The sequence below is a fragment of the Grammomys surdaster genome, unplaced genomic scaffold, assembly GCF_004785775.1.
Source record: "Grammomys surdaster isolate TR1022 unplaced genomic scaffold, NIH_TR_1.0 136, whole genome shotgun sequence".
Classification (NCBI taxonomy): Eukaryota; Metazoa; Chordata; class Mammalia; order Rodentia; family Muridae; genus Grammomys; species Grammomys surdaster.
In genome coordinates this window covers 16,324,444-16,350,315 of record NW_021604594.1, presented here as the reverse complement: position 1 = coordinate 16,350,315, position 25,872 = coordinate 16,324,444, and the positions used below count along the sequence as shown (strand labels likewise).

The 25,872-nt window shown below is 37.5% G+C and overlaps 1 protein-coding gene across 3 annotated transcripts in view; it reads left to right on the top strand.

Moving 5' to 3' along the window:
• The window catches only part of B3galt1 (beta-1,3-galactosyltransferase 1), a 241,205-nt gene that overhangs the window by 168,975 nt on the left and 46,358 nt on the right, over positions 1 to 25,872 (top strand). For all 3 annotated transcript variants that reach the window (XM_028762903.1, XM_028762902.1, XM_028762904.1), the window contains exon 3: positions 25,410 to 25,534. The gene's annotated coding sequence lies outside the window, so the exon portion shown is untranslated. The remainder of the gene's footprint in view (positions 1 to 25,409; positions 25,535 to 25,872) is intronic.

Below are 25,872 nucleotides of genomic sequence, written 5' to 3'. Positions count from 1 at the left end.
GCGGTTTCTGAACCCCTGATAAAACAAGAATATAGATACTTAGGAACACAGGCCCAGGAGTCAGGCATTGTGACTAATCTGCCTCTGCCACTAGCTGAACCATGTTGGTTTTTTTTTTTTTCCTAACATCCCTGGCCTTCGTTTTCATGTTAAAAATAGTCATAATATCTGCTTAATGGGTTTGTTTTAAGAACTAGATGCTTAAGTGCCTTTGACATGTATCTTGGACCCACATGATAAATGATGGTAGATTGGTAGTTTGCTATAAATAAGATAGTGAAGTTTATAATAATAGCAATCTATATTGGATGGAGACTACGAAAGCAAACAAATACACAAAAGGACACTTGCTTCCCTGTGTACACACTAGAGAACAGGACTATGCCAGTCAGTCTCTCCAGAGTTTTTTTTTTGCTTCTCTATCTGCTCCCTTTCCATTACAGCATTCACTCTCTTATGATCAACAAGTTCTTCATACACTCTGGTCATTACCTCTAAGTATAGACCCAGGACCCTGAAGACAATGACATTTGACCCACACAAATTGTAACAGTGTTGAAGAGGGTAGATGCATTACATTTACACAGGATCCCTTTGTCTTCTGTATAACACACACAAGGACAGATAAGTGGCTGAAGATAGACAAATGCTTTGAATTTCCCTAGAAAAGAGCAGCAGCTAAAAAGATTCTCTGTGAAGCAGAGAGACTTTTTCAGCCCCATGTTTTATTAGTTAACCCCTAGTCTGAGAAGATTCTATAGGGTATTCATCATCTCACTGGCATGTCCTGAAGTCACACGCCCTTCTGTTGCTGGTCTTAATAATCTTAGCTCAGGTGTGACTCCCTCTCCCTTTCCCTTTGAGAACTCCACCACTTCTCACTTCTCCACCAGTGAGGGTCTCAATAAGATTGTTGGCATCTTTTCCTGCAGGCTGAGTTGTTCAGTCTGGAGTCTTCTCCCATGTTGTCAACAACTAGGAAGGTCAAGATGAGCTTTGAATTCTGTGTGGCTGGCACAGTGTAGTCAGAATGAGCACTGAGTCTCTGGAAAGAGACATCTCCAAAATGAGACTTGTGTGGATCCATCAAATTCTACACCATCCATCTTTGAATTGTGGCCACACCCTCCTCAAGCACAAACTGCCTTTCAGTTGTCAGATTATAACCTTGAAAGAACAGACATTTCTTCCACTTTAAAATCAAAATTGAATGAATGAATGGCTTCATCTACTCATCCCTCCGCAGATAGGTATCTAATCTTGCCTGGAGGACAGGGCTTGACCAGCTCCTCCCACCATCCTTTGCTTTCCTTTCTTGTCTAGTGCCATTCCTTATTGATTAAAATAATGAATTTTTCTCTGTCTAATTGATGGTCCCTTGGCTAATGAAACCCTCAGTGGAAGTGTTGAGATAATGGTCTGTGTTGACCTAATTAAGTTCTTAAGCAAGGTGCTTCCACTTTTTCCTAGTTGTATTATTTATTTCCTCCTAGGTTGCCCTTTTATGGAGATGTGGCATAAATTCAAGGAGATCCACTTCAAATCCATTTGCTGGCTCTGCTTCAAGGAATGAATGCAAATTACTGTTTATCCACCAAACACTCACATTGCATTCCTGCGTGCTGGGCAGCATTCTGAGTGTTTTATAAACATTGGTGCTTTTCATGCTCATGACAGCTCTGTGGATAGGCATCTCATTACCTCCACATACATTTACACATGAACCACAGGGAGGATAAGAAACACAACCAGCTAGTTGTAACAGGATGTGTTATCAGGTAGCCTTGCTCTAGAGCCCATACTCACCAATGGATGATCCTACCTGCTTTTGTTATACAAGCTAGTTTCTCTCAAATTACATCCCTAACCTACACAATTGGTCATCATTTTTTTTTCTAGATGGAAAAAAAAGGTAGTTTCTAAATGGCTAAGTGGCTTTTCTGAGTAATAATTAAGCAGATGTGAAATTGAGTGCACTGTGTATAAAGCCAAAAGCAAGCTACCAGAGATCCCTTCTGCTTGTCTAGGTCTATGCAGGATGTACACAAGGGAATTTCTGCTGTAGAATCTTATTTCCTTATTTGACTTTGCTATCAATACAGTCATTGGATCAGGCCTTTAACTAATTCAGAGCACATATGCCCAGAAGGTCCTGTAATGAATCCATTTGTAAATTACAGAGAAAGTCATAAATTATTTCCCCGTAAAGGGAACATAGATCAAGGCTGCCGCGTTCCTATGAGCATTGTGGTACACCCTTAACCTAAATCATATTTTCTCCTTGTAAATGGGAAGGAAAATTACATTGTCTTGACCTTTGGATCGTTGGATCTTGTATTTATTTTATATATTTCTCAAAAGAATTCACAAGGAAATACAGTCACTTAACCTTCTACTAGAAAAGGGTACAAAGCAAAAATCCTAAGCATGAAATAGACACACAGTGACCGCTGCTTCTTTATGGATTGAACTATTGAATAACTCATACTTTGATCATTATTTAGTGCAATTTATGACTTCTAAGAGGCCATTTATCAATATCTCCTGAATGATTTTTTTCAAAACAAGTACAAATAAAAAAGAACAATTTACTTTAATCTCTTTGATAGAATCCTGATTATTGTCTTATTGATCTCAGCCTACCATGACAGCATTGTTAGATCTATGTGGGGGCTGCAGAGATGCTAAGTACTTTCCTCACACTGAGGCAGAAACTGTTTTCAGTTTGGTTATCCTGTGGTTGCCCTGTAGCCACCTCTCTAGGAACAGTCATTAGATACATCCATCCTTGATCTCCATGGCTTGTATAAGCCAGCACATAGATTTGCATGTTACTTAGATTCATCTGTGCATATGTTTTAAATCATCTGTAGACTGCATTCAGTATCTAGGACCATGTAAGTAGCATGCTTTATTATACTGTTTCCAGAATCAAGGGGGAAGTGTGTATATGTTTGATGTACATTCCACTTAATGTTAATAAATTAATAAATGGAGTGTCATGGTTTGAAAACATGACCCATGGATTTAAGGATTTTGCAGATTGATGAAGACATAGAGTTACAAAGAATATTGTGAGATATGCCCTAGTAAAGTTACAGTACACCTACTAGAACTGAACCTAGTTCAGTTACCTACAAGGTACTGAAGTGCCATCAAGAGGGGATGATCAGCCAGGCAAATGAACCAGCCAACACTCTTTCCTTTTGCTAGGTCCTGAGAGTTGAGCAGGAGATACTTAATGTCTAAAAAGGAAATTTTGTGATATAAACCTTGGCTAGATGCAGATCATACAGCATTTTGTACACCATGAAGAACTTTGAACTTTGTTAACATTTTCCAACAGCACACATATGTTAAAGAATTTTAGAGAAAGAAAAATGGCAGGACATTGGTCCTTTACTGGAAAAAAAAAGAAAACAATAAAATTGAATCTGCTAGATGGGTGGAGATTGCAAAGGTTGATATCAGTGAGAATTCATCCAAGGTTTCCAAAGGAATGGCATTTAAGGGCAAAACCAAGGCAATGGGAGAGCAATCAGGAGATAAATTGTTAGAACTGAGAGCAGAGAAACATGGAAAGCATGGTGGATGACCTTCATTATGTGACCTGTTGTGAGGAATGTAGGGCCATGCACTAAATTAGGTCACATATTAATCACCCTATTCATTTACAACATCAAATAACAAGAAACTTAATTAACACATATTAAGCCATGGGGACCTATCGCTATAGGAAGCATAGCACAAAAGCCACGTAAGCTCAGGATTGGTCCATTCAGCCATACCTGCCAGAGTCCTTATTTCCTTTCCACCCGTGCTTCTGTCTTTCCACCCTTCACACTGCTCACAGGCGTGATACAGGGAATACGGCCTCGAATATTTCACACCAACCTATGGTGGCAAAAATGGAACCAGCTTTATCCAGTTACCCATTTCAGATACAGGGATGTCCATGCAAGTTACAGGGCTGGAAGTCCAAATATCAGCCCTGCTGACATCTAGAGGAAATGAGGACTTGCAGACAGAGCCAGAGTCAGCTTTTCCTAGCTCATGGTAAAGATAGAGATGGGAAAAAACTTCTACTAAAGAATGGTTGAAACGAATGAGGCTACATAGGAAATGGCAGGGAAGACACGAGTTGAGAGATTCTTCCACAGCCTATTGGGGGCCCAAGGAAAATCCTTAAAACCAAGATGGAAAATATATGGAGTGGAAGACCTTGGAACACACAGAAGAGGATGTCTTCATAAAATCCCCCTCCCCACACTCATCACACTTCCAGGGCTCAGGGAACTCTGTGGAAGAGGAGGTGGAAAAGCATAAGAGCCAGAGAGGATGGGGGATAGCAATGATTAAGGCTTTCTAGACACAACAGAGCTAGCACACGTATAAACCCACAGAGACTGAGGCAGAGTGCAAAGGGCCTGTGCAGGTTTGCATTAGATAGGGTGCTAGGGCTGAACACACACAAGAACATATGCCTCCATCCCTAAGCCAGATCCCATTTTCAATTGATAGCCATTTAAAATAAAAAATACAGTTTTCTCCTAGGGGATACAAATCACTCTCAAGAACAATCCCCATGCTCACCAGTAGATGGCTAACAGAAAAAAAACTCAGTGGCATATTTGGAAGCTCTTTGTCTCATAATGTTGTCAGGCCATTTTTTAAACCATATATTTATGCATATATGATGGTTTATAGTTTTGTGTTTTTATGGGATTCATAACGTGCAACTGTGTGTGTGTGTGTGTGTGCATCTATATGTGTGCCTTGTATGTTTTCTTTGTCTCTTTCTCTCGTTTTGTTGGCTTATCCTATTTCAGTTTGTTTTGTTTTATATTATTTTATTGTATTTCATTTTCCTGTTTTTTTCAGATGCCTGTTTGTTTTCTAAAAAAGGAGAGAAAGGATGTGGATCCAGATCAGAGGAGAGGTGGGACGGAATTGGGAAGAGTAGGGGGAAGGAAAACCAAAATCAGAATATAGTGTATGAAAAAAATCTATTTTCAATTTTAAAAATATCAATACTCAAAAAGAGAAGTTTCTGAATTGTGAACAATCTAAATAGCCCATGTTTTAGGCACACTGAGGATCAAGCTGATGGCTTGCATAATTTTGATTTATAGCAGCATGAGTTTAGGCTTCAAGCTGACTTGGGCTGACATATCCATAGCAGACACGTGGATCATAGACATTCATTTCCCTAATTTCAAGTGTCTGGACTTCTGTAGCTACCAACTTCATTTCTCTATAAATTCCATAAACTTCCTCTTTGAAACACAGTGTCCACGGCCTGCCTGCACAGGGGAAACACAAAGAACTTGGACTTTGCTTTAACATCAATACCAGCCTTTCCTCAAATGGGATTTTCAAAAAAAGGAAGGAGTTTGGGGAATTTCTCCCCTACTGGATGCTTTTAGTAACAAGGCATCTCAGATGGTATATTGTACCCTTTCTGATACCAAAAGCTCTGTGCCCAGCAAGGAGACTTTCAAGTTCTTGTCATAGCCCAGAGAACTGGTTCTACCCCAAATATTCTCACTCTCCTTGAAACACAAACATGTTCTTCTATGTTTAACATTCATCTAATTTGATTACTTTTCAGCTTTACTGTTGCTAAATGAACTAAATCCTCACAGTGAGCCTGACAAACGTGATGTTTTTAATAAAGAAACATGCAGCCTGGAACATGTTGTTTTAGTATATGAAGTATTGTAGAATTATTTGTTGATTTACAGTTGTATCAAAAATTACAGTAGAAGTAGCTGCTACATTACTCCACTTCATATTATTTTAACTAGATCATTTAATAAGCAAATTATATGTAGAAATTTTCCTCATTTAGTGGGAGAAGAAAGGGGAAGAAGAAACCAAAATCAGAATACAATGCATGAAAAAAATCTGTTTTCAGTTTTTAAAAAGTCAACACTCAAAAAGTTTAACTGATATATTAAAATGTTGATTTCTCTACAATGACCCATAAACTAGAAAGCCAAAAGGCTTTGTTGTGCCCCTGAAACCTACCCTCGAGGACTTGGTAAAGCCCTTTTGATGTGTCAGAAAGGTCAACCTCATTGTCACTGTTTGTCTAACACGCTATTTGTTGAACAAATTCATTTCATTTCCCTCTTTAAAAGTTAAGTTGAAAGGGACCAATGTGATAGACTACTGGCTTTCATCCTGGTCACCCAGTTCTACAAATTCAAACTCATTAAAGATCCCACCTTGCTTTAAACTCCCTGACTCCATTGAAGTTGGAAAGTAAATAATCATACAAGCTCCAAATACAAATGCCAAGATAAAAGAAAATGGTTCTCCTTTTTCCAGCTTTGAAATTATAAATGGATTGATGCAAAAACAAATTTCAGAGCCTTGAGTACTTGCTTGCTTGCTGGTTGCAAACAATGAGTTCCTAACAAGAATAAATAAACGCATGACTCAGTGGGCACCCTCAAAGCATAGTAAAGTTAGGGCAGGTCTCTGTTGTCAAACTGCCTGGCATTTTCAGTATTTAGATTAAAATTGTATGGGCAAATAATTATTTGTATATTCCCAAGAATATGTAAGATTCAGAGAGATGATTTAAAAGAGCTAAAAGTATAAGGAAAATAACCCATAACAGAAACCTAAGGGAAAGATGTTTTGGTCCTAATGGTACCTTTTGAAAATTCTAATTAGGAAATATTCACTCTTAAAGTCTGTCTTTTAGACTTGTTTGCACCTATTCCCCTGGCTTCTCATAACTTTACCAGAATTGCATTTTTGTTTGTCTGAATTCAATAAATAGTTGGTTAGCTTTTACCTGCATTTAAAGAACCTCCCCCTCGGCAAGCAACCATGTTCCTCTGTTCTCTAGTAGTATTGAGGCCATTCATTCAAGTCTAGTGAGCCCCTTGCTATTCTGCAAGGAGAATCCAGAAGCCTGCCTGGGCTCACCTCTAGTCTCTGATCAACAGTCCGTACTTTCAGTAGCTTTCATTGGAGGTGACTCATTAACTGATTGGAATATGCTTCAGTGTTTTGGATGGAGCTCATGATAGAATTTATCTCACTCTTGGTGAAAAATAGTTCTAGAATTTAGATGAGAAAAATCTTATCTGTAGAAAACAGCGTGTTTTTAATTTTCAGATTTTAAAAATCAGTATACAAGTAACTTATCGAATTTGTTATCATTGTACTGCCAGCCAGAGAGCTCCCAGCCGTAAGGGAAAATGATAATTCTTACAGATGAAATATCTGATTCTTTCCTAACTTGGGTCTGTTTTTCCATTTATTATTTGCCTTGTGATTATATTTTATGCCCCTAAAGTCTTTGGTCGAAAGAGATGAGATGTATGTGTGTGTAGTCAACACTCACATGGTCATTTTTTGGCATAAAGATTTTCTTAATTTATGGCTTATGAATAAGTTTATTTTATCTTTCAAGACAGGGTATCTCTGTGTAGCCCTACCCATCCTGAAACCAGCTCTGTAGTCTAGGCTCACCTTGAACACAGAGGTTTGTTTGCCTCTGCCTCCATAATGCTGGGATCAAAGACATGCTTACCGCCCAGCGTATGAAGGATTTTTATAAAGAATGACAACTGGATATTTTATCTTTATCTCTGAAAACAGAAAACAAGCAATGATCATAATGGATCATTCTAGACATTAAAAAGCAATTACTAAAACAATGAAGATTTTTCCCCCACAGTGAAGTAGACTGACAAGTGAAATAGTGGAAACATTTTTCAGAGGCCAAGGAATAAATGGAGGGTCTCAAATATGGATATCTTGAGTATGTGATCATTATAACCCTGAGCACCACTGACATTGAAACTTCTGATTCTTTTGTTGACACTTGGCCTCTTGAAAGTCTGTGTCACTCCTGGTATATGGAAAAATATACTTCCTGTATTTGTTAGTTTTTCAGTTGCTGTGACAAAATACCTGACCAAAACCACTTACGGGAGGGGGAAAAAGTTTCATTCTGGATCACAGTGCTCAGGCTCGAAGAGCACAGTCAGTTGTTGCAGGAAGGCATGTTAGCAGGAGCATAAGGCAGCTGGACACAATACTCTAGTAATTAAGATCATGGGAATGCTGATACCCTACTTCCTCCTTTGTATTCAGTCTAGAGCCTCAGGCCATGGGATGGTGCTCTGCAAGTTCAAAGTGAATCTTCCCAAGTCTGTTTTCTGTTTTAAACAACTTTGAAAGCCTGCACTGACACACCTAGGGGTTTATACCCTAGATGATTCTAAATTCCATCAAGTTAACCGTGATGATTGGCCACAACATAAACCATATAGGACTTCAATACATCTTTTGAAATGCCAAACTATTTTTTGTCCACTCAGAGGCTTTTCTCCATTAAAAATATCTGAGGGAGCTTGGACATTTCAGGAAATGCACTTTCATCTTATGTTGCTATGGATACCATTTCTTTAATATGGCACTTGTTGAAATCCTTTGGGTTCTTTTTTTTTTAATTCATATAATCTATGAGAAAGACATTATCTAATTAAAAGACACCTGCATTCAGGCATTTCTCTCTGTGTTCATTAAAAATCAACTCCAAAACACAAACAATCAGTTTTTTGAGCCCAGATTTAACATCATAATTAACATTGGGAGAGTTTTTTTGTTGTAAACTTGTACAAATAATGATTTGGTCACAAATATAAACAGTTTAGAAATTGTTTCAAACCATATCATTAGACTTGATTTCTCGCTTTGAAAGTCACTTTCTGGAACACTAACTGGCACATCATAATTTCATTTCTTTGCCTGGTGTCTGTACTTATCAAGCTGTGAAGAAACTGTAATCTCATTAAAAACTGAGGTGGAAAGTTTGAAGCAAATGTTAAAGGGCAGCCTAATTACTTTATGAAATCTAAAACAGGGATTTCTTAGTTTTAAGCAAAATTTTGACTTCACCAAAAGTTCTATTGGTGCAATACACACACACACACACACACACACACAGCCCAAGACATTCAATCCCCCTCAAAAGAGCAAGGATTTTTATTTGCTTTGCCCACTGTGTATTGCAAGTCTAAAGCTGAGTCTGACTCAGACCTACTCTCAGTCCACATTTACTGAACCAATACTAGAAGTTTAGGATGAGGAAGGCAGGCATTTCCTTATCAACTCTACCGATGCTCACATAACTTTCGTCTAATCCAGATCAGCACTCAACACCATTGTGTGATGCCTCCTAACATTTGAAACCTCAAGATTGTTTATTCCCATGGTGGAATAGCCTGTGGAGATTTTTCTTACAATTAAAGCCAATGTTTTAAATTCCATAAAAACCTCTTAACCCATTCTCTTCACAGTCATCCCAAGTCCTCCTCAAATGAGAAAAATATAAAGAAATGAAAATATCAGTCATAGCTTGAAAGAAAATACAACCTACACACACACACACACACACACACACACACACAAATCATTAGCTACCCTTCCTAACCACAGATCTTTAACAGTGTAGAATTATGCCTTGGTATTGAAAACTCTCTTGGCAACAGCTAGATGATTGTTAAGACACTCCTTAAACCCATCTTTCAGCTTCAGGAGAGGAGTTTCCACTGAGGACCCACAAAGAGACGTTGGGGGATTGGGCGAACCCTTGGTGAGTCCCTAGACACCATAAAGGGCACAGATGCTCAGTTTTCATGTTGTAGCCTAAGACCCAAAGAGCATGAAGTGTTGAAAGGCAGAATCAAAAGAAGGCATTTATAGAGTGGAGATACTTTCTGAACCTGTACTTAGAAACCAAATACAGAGAAACCAGTGGAAAGGAGTCACTTATTGAGAGTTGTTTCCATGAGTTGAATTCATGAGTGAAAGATGAATAATGAATCACACATATAAATTGGGAGCTAATACATTGGCCCCTCAACAAAACTGTCTTTAGGCTTCATTTCATGAGAAGTCTCTTGGACAGTCATATACAGAGATTTGACACTCCATTGCGAAGAACTGGAGGCTCTGGCAATATGTGTCCTTAAACACAGTGGTTCAAAACAAAGCAAGCTAACTCTTTTGGCTCAAAACAAAATAATCTGACAAATGCAAAATCCACTCTGTAAATTTTTGTCTTACCTTTGAATGAATAAGAAAAGTCATTGTAGACAAAGAAATAAAAGAGAATATGTGAGACTTAATCTTTATGTAGTAAAATAATTGAATTCCCCCAGACTACACGTAAAATTTAAAGGCCTAGACAATGAGAAAGATAAGTCTTATATTTGTGATGTCTTTTATTTAATTATTTTATCTGTTTACATTTCAAATGATATCGCCCTTCCCAGTTTCCCCTCCACAAATCTCCCATTCCCCTTCCCCTTTGCCTCTGTAAGGGTGCTCCTTCACCCAATCGCACATACCAGACTTCTGTCAGCAAGCACTTCTTGGCATCAGCAATAGTGTCAGGGTTTGGTGTCTGCAGATGGGATGGATCCCTAGGCAGGATGGACTTCTGGATGGCCTTTCTTTCAGTCTCTGTTCCATTTTTTTTGTCACTGCTTTTCCTTTAAATGGGAAGAATTCTGGGTTAAAATATTTTGAGATGGGTGGGTGATGCCATCCCTCAACTGGAGGCCATGCCTGTCTACTGGAGGTGGTCTCTGCAGGTTCTATCTCCCCTTTGTTGGATATTTTGGCTAGTGTTATCTGAATTGGGTCCTGGGAGCCTCTATATTCCGTGGAATCTGGGACTTTCTAGTCGCTATCCCCAGTTCCCCATCCCACACTGCTACATATTTCTATTCAATTTCCTGACTCTCTGTACTTTTCTCCTGTCCCTTCCAATACCTGATCCTGCCTCTTCTGTTTTCCTCCCCCTCCTCTCTCCCTCCTAGGTCCCTCTCTCCCTCTACTTCTTGTGATTATTTTCTTTCCCCTTCTAAGTGGGATTGAAACATCCACATTTTGGTCCTGTTTATTCTTAAGCTTCATATGGTCTCTTAGTTGTATAGTGGTTATTCTGAGCTTTTGGGCTAATATCCACTCATCAGTGAGTACATAGCCTGTATGTTCTTTTGTGTCTGGGTTACTTCACTCGGGATGATATTTTCTAGTTCCATCCATTTGCCTGAAAATTTAATAAAGTTATTGCTTTTAATAGCTGAGTAGTACTCCATTGTGTAAATGTATTACATTTTCTGTATTCATTCTTCTGTTGAGAGATATCTGTGTTCTTTTCAGCTTCTGGCTATTATAAATAAGACTGTTATACACATAGTGGAGCATGTGTCCTTGTTATATGTTGGAGCATCTTTTGGGTATATGCCTAGTAGTAGAATAACTGGGTCTTCAGGTAGAACTATTTCCAGTTTTCTGAGGAACCACCAGACTGTTTTCCAAAGTGGTTTTTACCAGCGTCCAATACCACTATCAGTGGAGGAGTGTTCCTCCTTCTCCACATCCTTGCCAGCATCTACTGTCACCTGAGTTTTTGATTTTAGCATTCTGATTGATGTGAGTTGGAATCTCAGGGTCTTTCCCACTTTCTCTTGTATTAGATTTAGTGTATCTATTTAGTGTTTTATGTGGAGGTCCTTGATCCACTTGAACTTGAGCATTGTACAAGAAGATATGAATGGATCAATTTGCATTCTTCTACATGCCAATTGACAGTTGAACCTGCACCATCTGTTGAAAATGTATTTTTTTCACTGGATGGTTTTGGTTTTTTTTGTAGGTATGATGATTTTTTTGAATTTCCTCAGTTTCCTGTTGTTATGTCTCCCTCTTCATTTCTGATTTTGTTAATTTGGATACTTTCTCTGTGTCCTTTAGTTAGTTTGGCTAAGGATCTATCTTTCTTGTTGATTTTCTCAAAGAACCAGCTCCTAGTTCTGTTGATTCTTTTCATACATTCTTTTTGTTTCAACTTGGTTAATTTCAGACTTGAGTTTGATTATTTCCTGCCTTCTACTCCTCTTGAGTGTATTTGCTTCTTTTTGTTCTAGAGCTTTCAGTTGTAATGTCAAGCTGCTAGTGTATGATCTCTCCAATTTCTTTATGAAGGCACTCAGAGCTATGAGTTTCCCTCTTAGCACTGCTTTCATTGTATCACATAAGTTTGGGTATGTTGTGCCTTCATTTCTGTTAAATTCTAAAAAGTCTTTAATTTCTTTCTTTATTTCTTCCCTGACCATCATTTGAGTAGAGAGCTGTTCAGCTTCCATATGTATGTGGGCTTTCTGTTGTTTTTGCTGTTATTGATGACCAGCCTTAGTCTGTGATGGTCCAATAGAATACACGGTGGAATTAATTCAATCTTCTTCAATTCAATAATCTTCTTGTTTTGTGTTCAATTATATGGTCAGTTTTGAAGAAGGTACCATGAGGTGCTGAGAAGATGGTATATTCTTTTGTTTTAGGATGAAATGTTCTGTAGATATCTGTTAAATCCAGTTAATTCATAACTTCTGTTAGTTTCACTGTGTCTCTGTTTAGTTTCTGTTTCTATGATATGTCCATTGTTGAAAATGGGGTGTTAAAGTCTCCACCTATTATTGTGTGAGGTACAATGTGAGCTTTAATAGTGTTTCTTTTACATATGTGGATTTCCTTGCATTTGGGGCATAGATGTTCAGAATTGAGAGTTCCTCTTAGTGGATTTTTTTCTTTTAGTGAGTATATAGTGTCCATCCCCCCCCCATCTTTTTTTTTGGTAGCTTTTGGTTGAAAATCTATCTTATTGGGTATTAGAATGGCTACTCCATGTTGTTTCTTGTGCCATTTGCTTGGAAAATTTTTCCCAGCCTTTTATTCTGAGATAGTGCCTGTCTTTGTTACTGAGGTGTGTTTCCTATATGCAGAAAAATTATGTGTCCTGTTTATGAATCCATTCTGTTAGCCTATGTCTTTTCATTGGGGAATTGTGTCCATTGATGTTGAGAGATATTAAGGAGAATTATGTATGTGTGGTTCTCTTTTGGAGGGCTTGTTGTGAGAAGATTAATTTCTTGTTTTTTCTTAGGTATAGTTTCTCTCCTTATGTTGTTTTCCTTCCATTATCCTCTATAGAGTTGAATAAGTGGAAAGATACTGTGTAAATTTGGTTTTGTCATGGAATATCTTGGTTTCTCCATTTATGGTAATTGAGATTTTTGCTGGGTATAGTAGCCTGTGCTGGCATTTTTGTCACCTTAGGTTCTGTATAACATCTGCCCAAGATCTTCTGGCTTTCAGAGTCTCTGATGAGAAGTCCAGTGTAATTCTGATATAGACCTGCATTAGTATTTCCTGTACTGCTTTTAATAGTCTTTGTTGTGTGCATTTGGTATTTTGATTATTATATGATGAGAGGAATTTTTCTGATCCAATCTATTTGGCATTCTGTAGGCTTTTTGTACATTTTTGGGCATCTCTTTCTTTAGGTTAGGGAAATTTTCTTCTATAATTTCATTGATGTTGTTTACTAGCTCTTTGAGTTAAGAATCTTTGCTCTCTTCTATACCTATTATTCTTAGGTTTGGTATTTTCATTGTGTCCTGCATTTCTTGGATATTTTGAGTTAGGAGATTTTTACTTTTTGTATTTTCTTTAACTGTTGTGGCAATGTCTTCTATAGTATCTTCCATGCCTGAAATTCTCTCTTCTGTCTCTTGTATTCTGTTGGTGACTCCTGCTCTCTTTCCCAGGTTTTCCATCTCCAGGGTTATCTACCTTTGTGATTTCTTTAATGTTTCTATTTATAATTTTAGATCCTGGATGGTTTCGTTCAGTTTCTTCACCTGTTTGATTGGGTTTTCCTGTATTTCTTTAAGATATTTATGTATTTTCTCTTTAAGGGCTTCTATTTGTTTACCTGTGTTCTCCTGTATTTCTTTAAGGGAGTTATTTATGTTCTTCTTAAAGTCCTCTATCATCTTCATGAGATGGGATTTTAGATCTGAATCTTGCTTTTCAAGTGTTTTGGGGTATACAGGGCTTGGATAGGAGAACTGGGTTCTGATGTTGCCAAGTTGTGTTGGTTTCTGTTGTTTATGTTCTTCTGCTTGCCTCTTGCCATCTGGTTCTCTTTGGTGTTAACTGGCCTTGCTGTGTCTGACTGGAGCCTGTCCCTCCTGTAAGCCTGTGATCCTGGGTATGTCAAAACTCCTTGGGGTCAAGCTGTCTTCAGGTGTGAGCAGACTTAGTGGGGAGCCAGAAAACAGGATCCGCTCCTGTGGTGCAGTGCAAACTGGAAGGCATTTGTGATGTCTTTATTCTCTACTTCACATACACATTACTAGAACTTGGCTAAATTCCTTAGGAAAAAAACTAATAACATATCTGTTTTCTATTGCATTTCCTCAAAAGATATAAATGTTTTGATTTGCTACAGTGAGCAGCCTCAATGATGTGCTATAATATGGCACAGACATACTTAATCTAGGATGATTCAGCCTGGGGATATTTTACAGCGAAAAGTACTTTGTTTACTTTACTCCATTCACTTACCACATTCGCAAAGGTTGTGTGGAAATTGCAACCACATGATTTCTGTGTATTCCTAACATTACACACCACTTTCATTGAATTATGGAAGAAATCACCATGACAAACCAACTGTCTTGACATTGGGCAGAGAAGGGTTCCATAAGTGTTTCTTTAGTGTCCCAACACAAGTTGAATAGCAAGGTGAAAGAACTGGTCATTCTTTTTGATCATAGATAGATAGGTTACAGATACAGTAGTTAATACTGTAGTTCTCACACACATGGGTATATTAATATGACATCTTGTAGTGCAGTCCTCCTGTGAACCCAGGCTTCATGTAAAGTGTATGGGCTAGTCAATGGCCAACATATGAGTTTAGAACCTGGTGAATATGATTTCAGACAGTTTCAGAGATTATAAGGTATGAAAGTAGATCTCATCTTTGGACTTTAAGCCTAGTGGAAAATAAGGCATAGGAGAGAGAAGGCCTGAAGGCCGATCTTCCCAGATCCCAGTGGTCAGTTGATATCAAGTTATTTGATTATTTCCTTTTTATTAATTTCAATTATAAATTAATATCTGGATTATTATAAATAGTTCAAGCACCACAGAAGCATAGGGAATAAAAAGAAGGCCCTTTGCACTGGCTTTTACACCAGCACCCTTATCTCCCCAGAGGTCAACCCTGTTAATTACTTCTTAAGTGTTTTAGATTGGGATCATGCCTAAATATTTAATGCGATATAACCAAGTATTTTTACTATTTATATAATGGGATGCAACCATAATTGAAAATCTCATCATATTTATCATATCCAAATTCGATTATATATCCCTGTGATATTGCAACTGCTTCATCAGAAATCCTAGAAAAATTCATGGAGTTCATCTACTCCAGGAAAGATGACTCCTTAATATTTAAAATGCTGCTATCAGTGTTGCCACAATGTTTTTATACTCTCCAGATTGAAAATAATCATAACAAAATTCTCCAATGAAGCTGATGGTACTTTGATTGAGTTGAGTTTGTATTTTTTAACACAGTGGTGTATATATGCATATTTGAAAAGTTAGTAGTGCCTACAGGTATGAGATAAAATTGAAGCTACAAATAATGATGGGTGTACAGCATGGGAAAACCACAACCACTCATTCACATACCTCCTAACCTCTGCCACACCATCACCACACACATACATCTTGGCTGGGACATACCAGTATCAGTCTTTAAGACTGAACACAAAAATTCACTTAAAGTAACTCTTTAAAATCATCAACAGTATAATTCTAAATGGGTCATTGTTTGATTTTCAGATATTTATGTAAGAGGAGATTAGACTTTCTATTCCAAAATAGCTCAGTTATGTTTTGATTAAAGCATCAGAGTTTCTAAGGATCACACATCTCAAGTAGTGTAATCACTTATACATAAGTTGATAATTGCTTTACAAAAATAAAAACTGTTGCTGAGGTAGTGGCATTACGTGGGCCTATGTGGAATCTTCTCTCAACATTAAGGTTTCAACATATGCTTAGCTCTATTGTTTTAGAAGATATGTTGCTGAATTCTGGATGTTAAAGTATTTGCACACTTCATGTACGGAAGGATGGATTCTGGTCCAAGCCCAGGGTTGTATAGAGTCTTACATACAACTCTCTGACCTTCAGCAGATGGTTTTGCTCTGCGTGCTTGGTTTCACTAGCTTCCCAAGCAAAAGCCTGGGAAATGAAAGAACACTCAGTCCATTTATCCAAACCTCTCTCAAGGAACACATTCCTGTTTATAGAGTAGCTTTACTGGTCCATTCATGCTCCTATCCTATCGCATGTCACAGTGCAACTGAATCATGAGCAGGATGGACAAGGCCCACATTTAGCCCCATGAAAGGGTTTTTTTTTTCACATGGAGGTGGAAGCCATAGGTCTCCTGTGTTCATTACTATATTTTTCCATGAAATAACACACTAAATATAAACACATTCGCCCTGAGACATAATGCCTCAAATTTTCTTCCTCAACCCCATAGACAAAGAAAGTCAGCTTCCATATATTTGAAAAACAAATCGAAAGCATTTTAATCATTTCCTTGAAGTAACTACTATGCTTAGTTTAATGTATACAGGTAGAAGTGGGTAACTCAGTATAGCCATTAAATTTAACACTGAGCTCTCTAGCCATCTGTGTACTACAAAGTGCATTATCACTTATTGCCTTGAGTTTAAGATCCAGTTGCATCTACAAAGCCTTCTAGCTCCTACTTGATGCCCCCACACAACAAAAACACACAGACTCAAAGAAAGCTTATCAGATAATTTTTAATAGAGTCTCAGAAAATTCTACACATATTCCCCAAGGTCATCGATTGCTATCTTGGCAGAAAAATAGTTTATTTATCTCGTATCTGTTCCGTTAAAATGTATGACTTGCTCATGGTAAGAAATCAGGCAAAAATAATCACACAAGAACAAAGCGTTAAGACTTAGTACACTTACCATGATCTGAGCCAGAATAGGTTGCCCAGACATCAGAGACATTCAAGGCATAGAACCATAGCAAGGTGATATATTTCTGCTAAGAGAGAAAGTCCTGAGTGACTGTAGAGACCTTTAGCAAACAGGACTCTAAAGCTCACAACTTGGAAAAAGGTAGTTTAAAGTATTTATGAAACATGGAGTAGGTATGAAACTGTACTCATGTAGAGTAATTGTAGGGGACATGATAAGATTATAAATGTTCCCTTAGGAACTTCTCTCTCTCTCTCTCTCTCTCTCTCTCTCTCTCTCTCTCTCTCTCTCTCTCTCTCTTCTCTCTCTCTCTCTCTCTCTCTCTCTCTCTCTCTCTCTCTCTCTCTCTCTCTCTCTCTCTCTCTCTCTCTCTGTGTGTGTGTGTGTGTGTGTGTGTGTGTGTGTGTGTGTGTGTGTGTGTCCAAGAAGGTGTGCCATTGGGAGCTTCGGAAGGTCAGAGGACAAGTAGGAACCATTTATTTCACTATGTGGATCTCAGGAGTAAATTCAGGACATCAGGCTTAGCTGCAAGCACCTCTACCCACTCAACCATTTCTTTGTACCTGAATTTTATTCTTGAGTACTTGGTTGATATTCATTAGATTTAGATCACCCTGGAGATTGTTTATGTTTATGGGCTTCTGGCATCTTCGTTTGCCAAAGGAAAAGACTTAAACAATGGCTCTAACCATTTGATTTTCTATTCCATAGCATTCCTAAACTTGTTTCTTCAAAACTTTAGTTAAGGCCTAACAGATACTTTCACAATTTCAGGTTTATCTGTCTAATCCTTCTGCAGCCTATAAAGGAGAATATGTTTAACATGGATATAACATGAAAGCTTTTTGTTGTTTCTAGTGTTATTGTTGTTTGTATTGTTTGGGATGGAGAATTACTATATAGTGCAGGCCTGGCTCCAACTGTGATTCTTCTGACTCTGCCTCTTGAATATAAGACTTTTGGAGATCCGCTACCATACCCAGCAGGTGTGCAATTTCCTTTCACATGGAAGTACTCATTAGAACTTCGCCTATTATTTCTAGGCCTTGACTCCAGTAAGTATCTTTAATCTTAGAATATAGTACTCACTGTTCAGTGTGTCCATTAGGTACAAAGAGGAGTTTATTTGAAAATCCTACTCTCCAAGTCCCTACATTCTATGTACTGTTGAAACTCCCCTGCCATGGCTCTAAGATCAGTATAGCTTCTGGAATCCACACTTAGGTAAAGAGAAAGATTCTGTTCCAGGTACATGCTACCTCACAATAATACCTTTTGGATCAGAAGTTATTGCTGTTCCACTATCTGTAAGGCATGTTTATGCTACCAGTTTCATTTGGATATTTCTTGGACAATAATATGTACATTGGCCTGTTTTTCCCATTGTCCTTAGTAATAGATGTCATATGTTTTTGTAAAAAGATGGATCTAAAGCAAAATGTCCACAGGAAACTGAAGCAAAGAATTTGCCCAGGTATAGGTCAGCCTGTCTCATTATAGTCAACTGCATCCAGAATGTTGATGTCCAAAATACGATGTGCAGTTCCATGAGTACTCATAGCATAGTTGACTGTTATCAGGGTTTGTAAAATGGTTGAGTGTGGTCAAATAAGTCCATCTGGCAGTAGTATACCCAGGTAAATAATAAAGCCTTTTAGTCCCCTAGAATGTTAGTAATTTTAAAAAGTAACTTCTACCATCAAGGCAGGAGATCCCATAGTTTAAAAGTCTGACAACCAAGCGTGTAGAAGGATTGACTTCATTCTTCAGTGTTTGCTTGGGACAAGGTTAAACTCAAATTTACATTGTTATTTGTAAACAACTCATTTAACTAGGCTTATGTTTTCTAAGTCACTAAAACTTTCACATTCCCCAAAAGTATCATGAAATTATATCAAAAATTTTAAAGATTCATGGGATAACATATTATTTGAATATTAAGAGCTTAAAAACAAGTTGGATTTTCTTTCTTCCTTTTAAATATCCAAGATCAAGCATATGAATTGCACATAACATGAGGTAGAAGAAAAGAGGTTGTATACTGAAAGAGTAGCTCTATCTAGAATCTAAAGATCAGATCGTTCTTAGGAGTCCGTTGTACATAATTCAGACCCCTTTTGGATTAACAGAAGCATTAACTTCATTCACATTTTACTGTCAATGACATTTTGCTCTTAATCATCCATATTTCCACTATATTATTCAAAATCAAAATATATATAATTGCATATTAATGCACACGTGCTCACAAACATACATATTTAGGAGATATGTGCATGCTCTGCTATCTCTATCACAATCCCTTGTTATCTGAATTGTATCTGTCCTTAAAAGAACAAGGGCTGTGAAGATGGCTGTGAAGATGGTAAATTGCTTGCTCTGCAAGCATGAGGACCAGAGTCCAGAGCCACTAAGTAAAATCTAAGTGGGCTTGCTGACCTGCCTTTAGCCTCAGTCCACAGGAGGCAGAGATAGAGTCCCCAGAGTCAGCTGGCTATCAAGACTAGCAAAAACGGCAAGCTTTGGAGATACCTTGCCTCAATGTGTAAAGTGGAGGGTAATCTATGAACACACTCAACATCAAACTTGTACTACCACATGATTGTACACACAAAAGCTTTTGTACCAATACACATAGAAACATACAAATACACATAGATGAACAAATTCCACATATGCAAAAATGGATATAAGTTCTTCTATACTCCCAGGTTTGAGAATAATGTAACAGTATAGAAAATACAATATTGTCCAAAGTAGTTTTGGATAATACGGAAGGAATTGTGATGGTTAATATTGATTGTCAAGATCAGAGGATCTACAAGTGTCAAACTTCTAGGCAGGCATATCTTGGAGGGATTATCTAGATGACATTGAGATGGAGAAACTCACTTTAAATGTTGATAGCATCATTTCATGCTTGAGCCCTTGACTGAATAAGGAGAAAATGAGCCCCCACGTTCATCATCTCTGTTTCCTGACTGTAGATAGAATGTGACCATCCACCTCCTATTTCTGTCACCAGACCTGCCTGGCCATGATGGACTGTATGCTTTGAAACTGAATCCAAAATAAACTTGCCCTTCTTTAAGTTGTTTTTATCAGATATTTTACTGCAGCATTTAAACACACTAACTAATACAGGAATTAAGCTGATTGTAGGGTCCAAATGTGGCCCAAACCAAATGTAATCAATTCATATGAGATGAAGACATTGACATAAATTAAGCCTGGCCCCTAGGTTTGAAACCTCTGATGGGTTTGTATTTTCTAAGGCAGAGTAACAGTATTCAACAAAGGAGCATCTGATGGAAATGGGTCTTCCTTTTCTCATTGATGCTTGCTAGAGAAATGGAGCAGGTGATAGAATTCTGAATTGGTTCTTTCTAATTCTAGTCTCATGTACTAAAATTACAACTTCTTGGGCTGGAAAAATAGTTCAGTTGGTAAAGTGCATGCTGCATAAGCAGGAGAACCTCATTTGGATCTCAAGGTCCTACATAAAAAGCCAGGTAGGGCAGCATGTGCTAGTATTCCTCATGCTTGGGACACAGGATCCATTAGGGCTTGCTAGCCAGCCTCTCCAGAAAAATTAGTGAACTCTGAGTGTACTAATAGACCCCATCTCAAAAGGTAAGATAGAGCTACTGAGGAAGAGACACCAATATCACTTTCTGGCTTCTACCTGCACATGCACACATACCCGAACATACATGAAGAGCAAAGCTGAGAGAGATTTCTGTATGGTCTGTCTGTCTAGTAAATATTGTGTCTGCTTTTGTTTTGCACATGCCATCATCCATGGCATAAATGATACACATCATTCAAAGGTAGTTTGAGTAAAAACCATTGTAGTTATGCAGATTGATTTAAAATTGTGCTGCTCACGTTACTAGGGAGTTCTTTCAGCTCTCTGAGATTCCAAAATATATTGACAACTATAGAAAGCAATCTGTTTAGTTTGCCTTCATAGAAATTGACTTGGAATCATTTAACCCAAAACCTTATGTGAACTGGACAATAACTCTAACATCATCTCTCTATAATACATAACCTAACCTGGCTCTAGAAATATTTATGTTATTAATCAAAGATATGGCATAATTAGTGTCATTCTACTTCATTAGGATAAATGAAGAACTTTATTAGTAGGGAATGCTAATATCGTCTAAGTAAACTCTTCAGATTTTCCTATATTTTTTCAGAACATGGCTTAGTCATCACTAGTGCTTAAACTTTAACAACACATAAACTTTGGCGCTTCTTCCCGCAGGTGGTGTCCCATACCCATGTGTGCGTGTGTGTGTATATGTATGTGTATATGTATGTGTGTGTGTATATATATATATATGACACCACCTGTTTTATATGTAATTTATATATATACATATATGTATATAAAGATACATATATGTATATATAAACAAGATCATAATATATATAATATATATGATCTTGTATATAGCTGAGGAGACCAGGCCCAGAGAAACTGAAGCAATATAAGACTTCTTAGTATAATATGCAATTCCCTATTTATATATAACCCATGTAATTCCCTTTTTATATTATAACCTTTAGTATAATATGCAATCTCCTCTCTATAACCCATATATAATTAAGAACTGATCACAGGGATCTGGGCCTGAAGAGATACAGGAGCATTCTTTCTAATTCAGGGTTTGCTGGTCAATCAGCTTTCCAGGGATTAAGTGCTAGAGTGTAGCCGCCTGATTCCTAGCACTTACCTATGACTTTTATAAAATACCCCATCTCAGTCATCACAGAAATCACTAAACTAATGCTGTGAAGTGACAGGCACCACGCAGCACTGTGGATGGAGCCTATGCAAGCAGCCTGTAGCACACACTAGTCTCTGCAGGACCAGCCAAGATCTGGTGAGGGCATCTCTAGTCTCACCTCTACAGCAAGCCTTGTTCATAGGACAGGGCCTAATGCACGGAAATCTCTGAGTCTCAAATTCTATTTGTTAGAGACAGCAGCTATGACAAAGAGAAAGTTAAGTTCATTATTGATGAAATTTAGAGCTGGGAAGCCCTCTGTCCTCTCATCTGAGTCCACTAACTAATGAGATCAGCTGTTTCCTCCACCGAGCTTCCCACTGAGTCACAGAAATTACCTTGATAAGCTTGAGAATAGGCAACTGAGTGCTGTGTTCTGCTCTTTTCTATTGTCTTTCTTCACTTCTTTCATTCAGTGTGGCCAGAAGCTAAGACTAGAGATTTGCATGCAAGATCCTTTGTCATCACTGTGAGAGGTGGGAAGACCACGGAGGTTAAACCTTCTGTCTAACTTATCGCTGTCTTGTTTATTGCGAAATGTCACTAAGATTCTCACTTAGCTCACACATATAAATATGCTCACAGAATAAGTGAATTTCTCACCCATAATTGACACTGGCAAAATTTCATCTTGCCAAAGGAAATTTAGAGAGAGAGGGGGAAAAAAAGAACAATACTGATGGAATGTAACAGAATAATGTAGTGGGAGAACTATCATTCTTAGTCTGGTGGAAGTGCAAATTAAATTAAAATGTAGGTGACAAATGTTGAGTCTAAGTTATTTCCATATTAAGAAAAACACAACAAGTTATGTAGTCAGTTTTGAGTGATTTGCCCAAAGAGAAATAGCAATAATGGCAATTACCCAAAAGAATAGACAATGAACAAATTAATTTCTACTTGACTTTGAAATACTCTTTTATATAATAGAAGCAACATTTGAATGGAGCTGTAGTGTACATTCTAGAAAGTTACAGTGCCTTCAGCCTAATTACTAAGATTACATGGGAGAATTCAAAGTGGTTTGTAGTTTTCATCTTGTCCTATAAAGCATGTCTCTATGATCTGTGTTATTTCTATGGCTAGATGTCTTTGCTTTTAGGATAATATTAAGATTACATCTACTTCATCATCATTATTATTATTGCATTCAGAAATTTGCATCTCTGTGTTTTCAAGGGTTTCCATTTTGCAGGTATTGGTGGAAATTAATTATTCTAGTTAAAAAAAATCCACCCCAGCATTTCCCCTTCCCTTGTTTGGTAGACTTTAATTCCTTTAATATCTTAATAAAAAAACATATAACTACTTCAGAATAGGTCTGCAAAATGCAAAGTATACCTAAATAAGACTTGAAATATTTCAATTACAATATTTACAATTACAAATACTTATCTACAACATGGAAAAGTTGAATCAACAATTTGAAAATTGCCTCATTCTTTTTGAGGTCGCAATGATGATTTTTTTTTCCTTGGTAAAAATTGTGTTAAATATAATTGAAGAGTAGCTGGTCTAGAGGGTTACTTATGGTTTTACTCATTAGCATCATTTCCCTCAACCTTTGATTCCTTCCTATTTTTTCATTCAATGTCTTCATAAAATATGACATGGTAGCACTGTACATAATTCAGTGTTTATGTTATATTTAGCTCTTTCTTTTGCACATATTTTTTATATAAGCAAGGGAAAATATTTAGTAGTCTAGATAAAAATCTTCCAGGTGTTATTTTCCTGAACTGAATATTCAGTACTCATTTGGGTTACTAAAAGTTACATCCATGGACATTACTTTATTAACACCATGCAAATAATCTACTAAAACTGTGCAATTTGACATTTACATTCAAAACTAGTGTAGCCAAAAAATCAACTATTTATGCACTCTCCTGTTTGTTCTTAATTATATGGTACAATCCCATTTCGGAATAATATAATTTTTTCATAAAATAAGACATTATCAAGGATTGCAGTGACAGAGTGCATCCTGTAGGACTATTTTTGCCTTGCCATTTAACTTAATAAGTATTTGATGTTTGACCAAATTCAATTTACTGTCTTTGAGTGCATGAAGGGTATCTTGATTTGGACACTGCCAAAGCTCTGGAGAGATAGGCTAAGCAATGGAAGTCTAAATAGACCCATGTTCAAACACTCTCTCCTCTGAAAACCTCCTCTATGGCCACACACAAGACATTTATTTCTCAAAGGACAAATAGTAGAAAAACCTAAGAAAAATTTATTGATAGTGATAAATAACAATTACAATGACAATTCAAGTTTAATCAGCAGTCAGTGAATGTTAGCAATTGCTACAAATACACTTAGCATTTGTTATTACAATATAGTGAGCATGCATGCCTACCCTGTGCAAACACTATCCCATCAGTAATACAGACATTTATTTTCCTCGTTTTGCATGTGGAACCTAGAGAGTTTCTGTTATATTTAAGCTGAACCTGAAAACACTCATTACACAAAAATGACAGTCATGTAAAAAAATAAAGCACCTTGAATTTGAACAACTTGAACCAGCATATTGGCTTCAGAGAACCTACTAGACATGCCTCTGTCTGTACACTACATTTCTACCCCTCACATCTGGCTGCAGTTGTGCAAAGCCATCCACACACATACCCACGATTGGAGTCACGTTTCAGATATGGGACAGTATGCATTGTACTCACTAACTTTCTCAACACCCTTCCAAAATATGAATGGCAAGACTGGAACACCATCACTTCTCCATCAGAAGGCATAGTGCACTAGAAGTTTGGAAACCAAGAATCAGATCCATGAAACTCAGCACTTTGTTGGTCTTCAAACAATTGTTTTATCAGGTCTGGTCAGTTTCAGCTAGTCTTAGTGTGGTCAGGAGGGAAAATGAAGATCCTACCCGAAGAGTATGAACCTTCTACCTAACACCTCAGCTCTACCTTGCTCAAGCAGCTTCCCCTCTCCTGAAGCACATGGCCATCACTAGGAAGTGAGACTATCGTGCTAGAGCAGTGGTTCTCAACCTTCCTAATGCTGTGACTCTTAAATACAGTGCCTCATGTGTGACCCCCAACCATAAACTTATTTCATTGCTGCTTCATAACTGTAATTTTGCTACTATTATGAATCATAATGTAAATATCTGATATGTGACCTTCTAGGAATCACAATGCACAAGTTGAGAACAATTGCACTATATAATGGGTAACTCTGATTCTTATATAGCCTTTGGCTTTATGTTTGCCTATATGAAGTTTCATTTATTTAATCAAAGCCAAACACGTACACTTTAATAAATTCCACATAAAGTCTATATTTCTAGTGTCCTTGAAAATCTGAATTTATGACATCATTGGGCTTGTTTTCTCTTATGGCATCAAGGGCAACCATCAGCTTGGCCTGAGTCACAGCTGGCTTTCCAGCAGGTCACATGATCAATAGACAGACACTGTCCTTACCACTCCTCTCTCCTACTGACCTGGTCTTTCCTCCTGCCCTAGAACTGGCTTGAACTCTCTTTTATTCTATTTAAGCTTTTAAAAGTTCTATATTCAAGTTTTGCTCATGTCCCATTCTACTAACTACAAAATCATTTTAAATTGGAAGATTCTATCCTTGTTCTCTCAAACCCAGTTAACTTCTTTTATATATAAATTTTTGCCTCTTTCTGGTGTCTACTTAGGATTCTGCAGTTTGGTGTGCAGCAGCTTCTGGAGTGAGCCTCTCAAATCTCTACAGACCAATGGAAACCAAGCTAGATGCTCTGTAGCTGTAGTAAGAAGAAAGACAGCAAGCTTGGTCCAAAAGGTAGGAGAAGAGTTCAGTGTTCAGTGTGGGTCTGGTCACAGAAGAAAATCACTGCAATGAAATAAGACTGGGCGTCATTCTGAAATGACTAGTGAGTGATAAGCAATGTTGACCTTCATTTATTAGTGTCCACCTGCTTTGGTATGTAAAACACCCTTGCCATCAAAGGCAAGACAAGAGGAAAAAGAATTATGGTTTAACGAATATAGCTTTAAACACAATATCTACAGATGTCTTTGAAACTTTTGACTGCTTTGAGTAAATGGCCTTCTTGAAAACTAACTGCTAGCGTTCATTAAAGTGTTATTTATTTCATGTATATGCATACACTGTAGCTG